This window comes from Notechis scutatus, chromosome 1, assembly GCF_049901735.1.
Source record: "Notechis scutatus isolate UNSWTSFEM ecotype Mainland chromosome 1, rNotScu1.2, whole genome shotgun sequence".
In the NCBI taxonomy this organism is placed as follows: Eukaryota; Metazoa; Chordata; class Lepidosauria; order Squamata; family Elapidae; genus Notechis; species Notechis scutatus.
The window spans coordinates 243,482,114-243,494,178 of record NC_142009.1 but is presented as its reverse complement, the minus strand read 5'-3'; the positions used below and the strand labels follow the sequence as shown (position 1 = coordinate 243,494,178).

General features: G+C 35.3%; 1 protein-coding gene across 4 annotated transcripts in view; it reads right to left on the bottom strand.

The window, feature by feature from the left end:
• SOX6 (SRY-box transcription factor 6) overlaps nucleotides 1–12,065 on the bottom strand; it is a 487,451-nt gene that overhangs the window by 377,063 nt on the left and 98,323 nt on the right. The gene's annotated exons all lie outside the window — the stretch shown is intronic.

The following is a 12,065-nucleotide window of genomic DNA, read 5'->3' as shown; positions in this document are numbered from 1 at the left end:
AACTGAAGTGCAGCACAGCTGGAAAATACCACATGGTAGAAGGCTGCAGTAAGTTTATGAACTTCACAGCTAGAGATTACATGAAAATAATATGGAATTTTGCCTACCCTCTACAACAAAAATCTGAGCAGCACTTTCAATATTAATTCTAGTCTGAAATCATTTACAGGTATACAGACTAATCCAAGAAAGGTCAGATCCATGTAGATTATGTAATTAAAAGCAGTAATGTTCACATTTTAATTATACTCCACTCAAATGTTTCTAATCCATATGAATAACTCCAGGGCCACTTGTACTGTGTACAGATCTGACCTTTGAACAAAAATAACATTGTAACATTTAAAAAGCCTATCCTCAAATCAAAAATAAAACTGCAACCAATATAAGCAGTTCCCCAAACCAAAAAGGAAGCCCAACAGCACCACTAATGCTCATTTTACCGTTTTCCTGCGAAGCCAGTCAAGTGGGAGTTAAAAGTATTTCCCCCCCACTCCTGAGTCTGTTTCCAGGTGGTCACCACTCCAATTTTTCATGGCACAGGGACCCTTAAGCATTCTTTCTCAGGATGGCCTGATTGTAGCATGAACAGACTTAATCTAAAGGTAATAGGGATGAAGTTATATGTGGTTTAATAGGTTGACCCTACACTTGGAAGCAGATGAAAATACTTATTAGATTATTCCATTGCACTCTTCACAGGGTAGTTTTTGCACATTTTCAGAAACTGTAACAATTCCACAATGTGTGTGTGTGTGTGTATTGAGTGGTGCTTGCAAGATATGCCATATCTGAAAAATGGGTACCAGTTACCCTGATTGCCCTGGTTATAAGTTGTTGGAAAGCCCAATTCAGGATGCTCACTGTGGTATATAAAGCTCTGCATAGTTTTGATCCAACTCTTTATTGGACTGCTTATTCCCACATAGACAATTCCATAATCCTTGATTCTCTGTGGAATTTAAAGTCTACCCATCTGGCATATCTAAACATCGTTAATAGCATCTCCTTCATCATCTACAGTAAGCTTTACCATAACAAAGAAAGAATTTTGTATTGATGTTCATCAAATATTTTGTCTTTGGAATTGATTCCTTGTTGTAATTTAGGTGGGGACTTAAATTATTTCTTTTTAACCAGTTTTTTTAGAGTTATTTCCCCCCAATATTTTTCTGCTGCTGCTATTTACTAGTTCTTTATTACACTCATGTTTGTAGGCCTATTAGCGCCATAAGATGGGAGAGGGTGGGTGTATATTTTAAATAAATAAAATTTACAATTACTTTTGCTGATTTCAAATAAGGATGAAAGTTGAAAGAGTTTATTAAAACTTATTTCCATAATATTTTCTTATTCCAACACCTTTATCATCACCTTCCTTATTGTATATATAACCCTCATTCTCTCTTATGTTCTATTTTGGGGGGTTCATAGCAATTTTTTTAACCTTAAGCAACCTTAAGCAACGCAAATTCCAGGAAAGGATATCTCACCCACATCTCTCGTACCTTTCACAAGATCAGTGTAATGGTATGTGAAAATGATATTGGAAAATAGGGGGAATAGATGCTGCCTAGGGAACAGTCAGATAAGAGGGCACAGCCCGCAGCTGCATAATGGGTGTAGAAAGAAGCTTAGAAGAGCCCCTCCCCCAAGTTCTCAGGCTGTAAAGAAGATGGAGGGAGATTTGTACTTTCCGATTTGCAAGAGTCTGTTAACATAGCTTTACATTAAAGTAGAATTAGCTTTATTTCATCTGGTCTTGTTTCTCATTTACCTGGGAAGTCTGACAAACAACGAGAATACAATCAGAATGAATATAAGAGACGTTAGGTAATACTTTCAAATTCTGTCCCCAAAATTATCTGACTAAGTAGCTGTGGAAAACAGCAAAAAAAATTGAACTTATGAAAGAAGTTTGTTGACTGTGTTATATCAGATATTCCCCCTTTCCAGAGTGATTTTTTTTGTTAAAAAGACAGCATTTAATCTAAAATAGTCCTACAGGATATCAACTATGGATTTCACTACAATAAATGAATAGAACAAATCGTGTTTTTCTTGAATTGCTGGGGATGAGGTAAAGTCAGACAGATCTTAAATGAAATATGGATAGAATTCTATTCTGATCATTCCACAGACCATGGTTACATTCTTCTGTTAGTCAGTATTATATGGCATTGCAAAAAGTTTTCCATCTGTACAGATATAAAGTAAAAGAAAGCTTCAAATTGCTTAGAGGCAAAGAGTCCTATTGTCAGCATGAAAAAAAGAAGTAACACAGCTTCCAGAGGTTATTCTAATAGTTTGATCAATGTACCATCTTTAAGGGATTTTAAAGACAGTATACAATATAGAACAATAAGGCTGGAAAGAACCTTGGAAGTCTTCTAATTCAACCATTCCAGACAAATAGTTGTTAAATATTTTTTTTTGAAAATTTTCAGTGATGGAGCACCCACAATTTCTGAAGGCACACTGTTCCACTAATTAACTATTCCGCCAGAAAATTTCTCCTTAGCTCTAGGTTGGACCTCTCTTTAATGAGCTTCCACCCATTGCTTCTTCTCCTGCCCTCAGGTGTTTTGGACAACAGGTAGACTTCTATTCTCTGTGTACTGAAAAACAGCTGTCATTTCACCCCTAGTCCTCCTCTTCATTTTGCTACGCATACATAATTGCCTCAATTGTTCTCTCTCTCTCTCTCTCTCTCTCTCTCTCTCTCTCTTTCTCTTATCATGGTGACCAGAATTGGATGCAGTATTCCCAGTGTGGTCTCACCAGTGCAGTATAATGGAATATTATTATCTTACGTGATTTTGAAACTATCCCCCTGTTGATGCAACCTAGGACTAGGAGTTGCAGTTCACTGCTGGAATGATCTTACAAATAACAAAAGGGATATGAAGTCTTAACTGGAGCCTTAAAAATATGGAGTGAAGCTGCACATATCAAAATCAAGTTGAAGTATCAAAGTTATCTATATTTCTCACTATTATGAAATATCACTCCTAAGGTATTTGTTTTCAGAATATTGGCATAGGTAATAAACAAATAGCTAAAACAGGATGGGGAAATAACTTCCAGTCTTACAATAGTTTCTTCTGCATTTTTCATAGCTTCCCAAGGCTGACACAATTGTTGTTGTGCTTGTCTAAAGAAGAATTTATAGGGCTTTTCAGTTCTTCACTAGTATCTGAAATAGCTACAGTCCAGTAGAATTATAAAATGCCAGAGATCTGAGCAAATATTTAATTCAAATCACTCATTAGGTGGGAGACAGGGAACTAGTACAGCTCTTTTCCTAAAGGTAGCATAAATTTGTATAGCAAATTTAGGAGAGATTTTAAACTTGGCTTTTAGGTTAGGATAATTTATTTGAACACAATAGGTTACATCCCATATTATGTGGACATAACTCATATGTTCATATGACTGGAGTTCCAACCACCATCACTATCCCATCTGCTTCGAGTCTATTTCAAACAATCTTCCAAATTTAAAAAAGTCAAGAGGGAGATTTCCTTTTAATGACTTGAGAAACACATCCCACAGTTTCAGCCACATACAAAAAGAAATAATTTAAATAACTTTTCACTAAGCAAATACAGAAAAGATTTATTCCTACAACGGTTAAATTATCTGGCTATTATTAGTATTTCAATTAACTAGCAGCTTGTTCCAAGAACAGATAAATGTTTAGGATTTGATAACTACGGTTAATCTTCATTCATCCCAAGATTATACAAAGTAATTACACGTAAACAGGAAAAATGAACTGAATAATATTTCCTGTTCTACTGTTGGGCACTATGTTGTAAATTGTGTAAATTGTGCCATATGTACAATTACAGTTATCCTGCTGAGCTAAAAATATTGGTGAAGATCTAAAAATGATGAACAGTGCCTTTTTTAAATTAATGTCTTATTAGTTGGGTGAAGTACACTGACAAAGAATAATTTATGCTTATTCAAACTGCTCTCGACATCTTCAGGTGTTTCCAAATGAGCTCACAGAAGAGTGATTAAATGCATCTGATAACAAGCCACACATTGCTGAAATTACTTACCGCCTCATTTTATGATTAATTAAACATGTAGATTAAAGTTGCAAAAGAATTTAGATTAATGAGCAAGTTAAGTCTTGCTGATATAAGTGAATTGGGAATTGGATGCTCTGTGGAACTTTATAAACATGTATTTTATAATGAGTAAGACAAGGCTACATGTTGAATCCTGGCCACAAGGGCCTTTGACGATGCAGTCTTTTTTAACATGGTTTGACAGCTTTCAAATAACATTCTACTATAGGCTTTAAACTTAGTGCATTGCTGTAAAACATGAGAATACATAACTCATGTATTAGGAGTACAATTATTTCCCAGCTCTCCAAGGTAATGACCCCCTTTAGCAGCAGCTGTTCGGAAAAATTATAGGCTCAATTGTTATTTTAATCAAGAGAGAGTTTAGTAGTTAAAAGCAGTTATGCAACTAGTAAAATTATATGACACCTCATCAATGCTTTCTCTGCTGCATCCTTTAGTCAAAAAGAAAAAGAAAAAAAACTCCACAGCCAGGGCTTATTAGTAAAGTGTGATACACAGTTATTCATAAAAAAAAAAATCAAAGCCATGTACTAGTATGCAAGCCAAGATCATGTTCACATTTACAGTGACGCTCTGTAACTTCTCTTTTTTTCTTTTTTCTATAAATTTCATCTTTATTCTTAACATCAAAATACAGACTCCCAAAAAAAAGAGGGGGAAAAAGAAATATAAAAGCAGAACAAAACTAGACATGACTACACAAAACATGCATAAAATGAAAAAACAAAGCAAACTTATACATACATTGTCCCCCCTCAAAGTATTTGCCAGAAGACTCCATTTTTTTCTCTTTTACTTAAGACCAGTTTCCGCAATCCACATGGGTATCAGAAAGTCAACTTGGATTTTACGGTTTTGCAAAGCAAGAACCAATCATATACTATATTCCATATAGCAATTTAGTCCCAAGAAGAAGAAAATCCTAATGAAATGGTTAAAGCCTCAAATATCCAGAAAATGTCATTGTTTCTTAAGTTCATCCAGACCGAAGTAAGAAATGAGAAATGCTAAGTCAACCATTACACAAATCTGAAAAATCACAATACATCTTGTGATTAGAACGTATGGATTGTTCACTTTTTATTTAATGAAAATTTAAACCGCACAATAGTCAAAGCTTTCTGAGCACTTTACAGTAAAACACTCTAACAAGTTTACATGTTCCATTATATCCTATTCAACGCCAGTGAAAAAGAGATTTTAGATTTTTAATATAATAAGCAAAAGTGTTTTTTCTCCACATTTATAACAAATGTTCATTCAATAGATAATATTGAACTATTTTGGTAATGCTCCTAGTAATCTTTAATCGTGTTTTATATAAGCAAAATATTGTATATATCCTAATACACCCTATGCTTCTGAAATCTTCAGATATGACATTATATTCCCAAATAACTGCTTTGGTAAACCCTATAGATTATCTTTCTAAATTGTATGGAATAACTCTCCATATTTTGTGTTGTTTTTTTCCTCTTTTTAATTCTTTTTGTTTTGTTTTACTATTCTTGTACATATGACACAAAAAGGGATGCTTGTTTGCCACATCTGGCAAATGGTTGGGTGAAGTTCTGATAAATCACTGACAATGAATGCAAGACAGGCATTAGAGTCAATTATCCTTTAACAGCCTCTTTCTGGTTGGTTCCAGAAACAAAATGTGAAGTATCAGTGGACAAAGATTAAAACAAATGAAGATATCCTCATGTCTCAAAGACTGCTCAGAAATTACAACTGTGATCCAGAACACAGCAGCCATCACTCGTCTCATATTCATGATTCTAGGTGACTTACAATGAAATTGATTTTTAAAAAAAGATTTAAAAACTGGATATAAAAAAATAAAACACATAGTAGCAGGTCATCCTCCAAACAATTAGCAACACACAGCCAGGTCATACATATAGCGCCTGAGTTCAAAACCAAGTTTTTAAGGCCTTATGGAAGGGACAGGGACAATCTAATCTCAGGATAAATGATGTTGGGCAACATCTGCTACTAGACCCTGCTAGCCCATACCTCTTTGCTGACAGTACTCAGATCATGCCTTTCCTGCCAGATTGGGTAGGATAAGTAAAAACAATTATATACAGAGGCATAGACTAGAAGATTATAGCAGGGTCTCATTTTGCCATTTTTATTTCTAAGATAACATATTATTTTTCTCTCTCTTTTGGCAGCGAAACAATGCTTATGGCCAAATCAGAAATTACAATCCAAAATGAGGGAGTTACTCCATTGTCTAGCTATATCATTGTCCTTAAATGTGTAAATCATAGGGTTTGTCCAATCTGATGAAAAAGGAAAACATGAAAAAGAAGAAACTTCCAAGCATGAATTTTCTATAAATGTCCTAAGTTTAACCACAGAAAGCAGTCTGGACTCATCATGATAAAACACCGTTTAGGTTAATACTCAATTTAAAGAGCATGACTCTGGGCAATATCAAGTATTGCACACAGATAAATTCAGCTATAGATTAAAGATGCCCCCAGGTCAAACTTGACTTCTGATATCTATGTGAAACTTCTAGACAGTTGTCTTTGCAGACAACTTGCAACATGTTTCTGCCTTCTTCTCTGTGTAGCCCCCAGCCCTAAATTCTTTTGTGGTTTCTTGGCTTCCAAAGTTAACAACTGCCCAATGCTGTTGCAGATTACTATATTCCAATCCTAAAATTTCTAAGTAACATCCACTAACATTTAAAAACACCACTTTACATGAATACATTTCTCACATTCCTTTTTTCCTGTGGATTACAAAAATGGGATGGAAATGTTCTGCCATTCATAATGAGGACATTGCTTTGCTTCAATTTTCAGGAAGTCCTCCTGTGTCCTGATTGGTTAGGCTTCCTCTCAACAAAATCCTAAATCCAAAACATAAAGCTTCTAAAAGCATAACCATTTTCCTAGTAAATCTGGTTTTATGTCATTTTCTGTAGGTTTTACATCCCAGAATAGAGAACCAGCTAGAAGCAAGGTACTTGATGGCTGGAAGGAAAGAACATAAAAATAATCTAGACAACATACTGAAAAAATGTAAAAATTTTGTCCTCCTGAATCCTGATTCAAATGAACTCCATTTTTTTCTGTGATATCTTAGCACTTATCTGACAGAAGTGTACATACTGGGCATTAGGAAAATTATGACTCACTCTAATTTCATCCTATTTTATACAGCAAGTATTATTAGATGAAATGAGGTTTTATTGCTGCAGTTTCACTTGAAAAAACACATTTATGTTCAAGGAAAAAAGGGGGGTGGGAATTTGCCTATTAACTAAACTTATGACTGCAGTGCAATTTAATCACATTCTCCTCCATGATTCTCTAACATTCTTCGTCTGTCTGAAAATATTAGTAAAAATAGTATGAGGGCAAGTGAGTGTTCAATGTAGAGAAAAACATAGCTAAAATAATACTTTAATTAATCAGCACAATTATGACATCTCTCAACTGCACTGCCCTTTCAAAAAAGAGCAATGTTGAATACCTAAAAAGGCCCTGCAGGAGTTGCAAGTTATTTTAATAACAAGAAGGGCATGAAAATTACTGTCCGGAAATCTGCCTGGGAACAAACCCACAGGCAATAAAGTAGAACAACAGAAAGCTACAAATTTTTCCAGTTAGTAAAATTATTATTTTAAGAGTGGACTATTTTCATTTATTTGCCAGCTACATAGCAATTTAGTTAAGAAAGAAAGACACCATTAACATAAAAAAGGAAAACTGCATCAAGAACTGTAACAACAGTTGTATTCTGGAGACTGGCCAATGGAAAATATTGTTAATTGGAGTGTTTCTTTCAGAAAGCTTTATGGGAATTTCTCTCCTGCAAGAGGACATATTTTCACTAATATAGAAACAAAGACAATTTCTAGTGATCAAGTGATTACCAAGAAAGCAATATCAGTTTAAACCTTTTACATAGAAGATTTATACATTTGCATGCAGGTGCACACACTCACATACACCCACTAATTATTAACAAAGAAATATAAAGCTGCAAGTTACAAATCATCTCAATCAAGGCTGATTTCACAAGTCACTCTAAGCCATAATATGAATCTCTTTATTTTTGACTAAACATGATTCATGAACCCAGCCGTTATCAACCATAAGATACAGTTTAACATGAATCATAAAGCTAACCAGAGTCTTAGAGATGTCAAAACCAGAATGCTCAAGATTCCACATTAAGAAGACATGGGACTTCAAAGTCCAACATTTATATGTAATCTTTCCTTTGGCAATATTTCTCTGATTAACATTTATTATCTTCATACATATATTTGTTAAGTATCTCCAGTGTTCCAATCATCCACTCTCAAAATTTGCAGTAAAGTCAGTGGGGAAAGTGCAGGTAATAATGTTCCTAAAAATCATCATTAACTTTTACAAGTGCAAAGAACTGGTTCTGTACTTTTTATAACAGGCTTTTATATTTTTTTTAAATGCATAATGTAAAATATATATAATGTGAATTTGAATACTCTTATGGGATATTTGTAGAGCATGAGTAAATTATTATTATTAAGTTCCCTACTCGGACACATTTTATTATATAATCCACTTTTTACTGATGTCCATTTCATGAAAAACTAAAATCATATTATGCAGCTTCAAGATCTAAAGAATTCACATTTCGAGCCTGCATCCACTTCAAACACAGCCAGAGGCTTATTCTCTAAACTGGGTCTTCTCCATATATGAAAAAGTGGAGCAGCTGCTTCTGATGCTTTGAACCTGGTTCAGATAATAGTTGTTCTACTAAGCAAAACTATACTTCTCCCTAAAATAATGCCATTAGATGGGGTAGAGAGAGTATCATATGATTGATCATTCTAGCTTCCAGACAAAGTATTATTTTACCAAAGCTCCCCTTTTACACAGAGTTACAGTACACTGGGGAGAGATACAAACAAATCAGAAACTCTCTGTAATTTCTGTAATACTACAGTCTTTCCAAAATGCAGTTCAAAGTCACCAATAACTGATATCCGCTCTCCCATAGCAACCTACTCATTGAAGAAGCTAACTCTGATTCTCCAATCAGATATCCCCATGAAAATTCAATCCAGTTTAAAATAAAAGATAGAAAGTCCAAGATAGAAAATCCTCAACTATAAGTGGGACCAGAATTTCCCACAATAAGTGGGACCAGAATTTCAGTCATAAATCAAGGCACCCTTAGACGAGACCAATTTTTTTTCCCATTAAGGGAATCTATTCTCATAATTGGAAACCAGCAAAAGAATTCGCAAAAAGTGGTCATATAAACCAGGATGCCACAACCACTTGCAAATGTGAACTGGTTGCCAAGTACCCAAAATGTGTTCATGTGACCACAGTGTGTTGGAGAGAGGGAGAGGGAGAGGGAGACATTTTATAATGCTGGAAGTACTTTACTTTCCCAAGGTCATTGTAACTTTGAACAGCCATTAAATAACCTGTCATAAGTCAAAGACTATCTGTACTTTTTCTGCAGAAAAGCAGTTTTTCATCTTCCTGCTAAAGCTGGTCTATAGTTTTTCTCTGCTTTTCACAGAAGCATGCAAGCTTCAGCCAACAACTTGGGGCAGTGGCGGAGGGGGGGAAATCAAAGCTAAAATAATAGTTAGGGAGGGCAACATTGGTCTTATCTTTTCTTGTAGTCCTATTATTCATTTGCTGCAAATTATTCTAATGCTATGTGTATCCACATGCACACAAGAAACAATAAATACCATACATACAAACCAGAAGTTAAGAAACTCACAAAGCCACAGCGCATAGGGGATGTGTCCTTTTTAAAGACACCCCAAAATTTAAATACAAAAAAAGGAGCCATCTGAACTCTGAAATTCAGCTACTTTCTTTCACCACAGTGAGAATGTATACCTGCAAATGCTCAGTGCTTGTCAGCCTCTCCAGTGCTGCCCAAGAAATTTTAAAAATTGTAATTATCATTTAAAACTTAATTGAAAGACCTCAGAATGAGGTTATATAAATGAAGAAATAGAACTCTTCAGATAATAAGTATCTTGAAGCTGAATTCACTAGCTCAAATAACTCACTATTGATTATTAACTCACTATGCACTATTAAGGAAGTAATTAATTGTTCAAACTATACATACAGCAATCATTAAAGGCCAAAGGTTCAGACTATAAGAGGACTTTATATCCACCAGAATACTAAGACACACTCTGACAGCTGCACAAGAAATGTATTGGATAGATGGGTTATCCTTACACCAGTAATCTACCTTTCTAGTCATTATATTGAGGAGGACTGATGTTGCAACCAGAATCTGAAGAACATAACTAAGAGGGTTAATATACTTGGCTCGTAAGCTGTATCATTTATTTCACATTAATTTGATATGGCTGCTATTCATTTCAATGGAAAAGGCCCCAGTGATGTATTTAGGGACACTACCATAGAAGAATAAAGCCTGACAGGAAGATAATTGCTTCACAATCCCATAATGACAAACATTTTACTACTATGGCAGATACTTTTCTGTGATGATGATTGAACAGAAATTCCATTTACAGAATAGCATATTATGATGAAGGATATCCAGAATAAATGTGCTATAATTTTAAACCAAGAAAATTGACCGCAATGTATGTTTTTTCAAATATACACAATAGAAATAGGTACTACTTGCCTTAAGGGCTAACTAATTTTTTCCCATCTACAAACAAGTATCAGATGTTCTTATCAACTATAGTCTGAGAATATGTGCATGAGCCTGGAGCACCCAGTCCTATTCAGATACAGTGAGAATGTGACTGCACTTCAATGTGTTTTACTGCCAATTTGGCAGCAATGAATAGAATGAATACTTTATTCTGAGTTAAGTTATAAGCACCATCTTATTTCAGTCTCAAAAACAAATAAAACTGAACCAGCTGTGTATCTACTGCCTTTCTAGCATGCAGCAGAATAAATGTAAAATGCGTCATGTGACACACAAAAATGTGACTATCATAATGCATACTTTCATACTTGTATTTAATATGTTGATTTGGAATGTATGAATGGTGGGTTACAGGCAGCATAAAACGAATGTTCCTCTATCAGTGGAAAATTCCAACTAGGAAAAAAAAATGCCTGCAATTTTAAACAATTTGTGTATGTGCAGGATTTGTAATCTTCCAGAGTAGATTTGAATAATCAATAGTAGAACACTGCCAATGAAAAGAAATTTTATTAACAGAAAATCTATTAATTGGATAGATTTGTCACTCTGCATGCAGAATCACATTGTCATCTATGGGAAATGCCTAGAAGAGATTAATTCTAGGGAGAAAGGTGATTTAAAATTTAGAAAACATCATAAAAGATAAAGACATTTTAATGACAATTTTCAGAATGGATAGAGCAATAGTTTTCCTAGCAGTAAGGTAAATGTTGGCAGTGAGAAAGAATGACAAAAACAAAGCAGGTATCTTCAAATCAATGGATTTGTAAATGATTACTAAGAGTACAACAGAGTGCAAGAAAAACCAAAACAGACACTCGTACACTTTGGGCATACACAGCGGTGGGGCTGCTGGGGGTTCGCAGTGGTTTGGGAGAGCCCCTAGCTAAGATTCTGTGCTGGCCCCATCCATCCTGTCCTGTCCCACCCCGCCCAGGAGTCCCCACTCAGCCCGTTTTGGATGCAGGTAAGTGCAGGGCATGCAGGGAGGCTCAAGGAGGGCAAAAAATAGGCCTCCCAGAAGTTCGGAAGCCTGGAAATGGGCCCGTTTCCAGCTTCCAGAGAGCCTCCAGAGTCCGGGGAGGCCATTTTTTGCCTTCCTGGAGGCTCATGGTGCAGGAGACTGATTAGGCCACACCCACCATGGCAACCCCCACCCAGCAATCGGGCAGAGAACCCTTTGCTAAAATTTTTGGACATACATACATTCGTACATACACACACACACACACAGAGAGAGAGAGAGATTTATAGCATAGTAAGGTA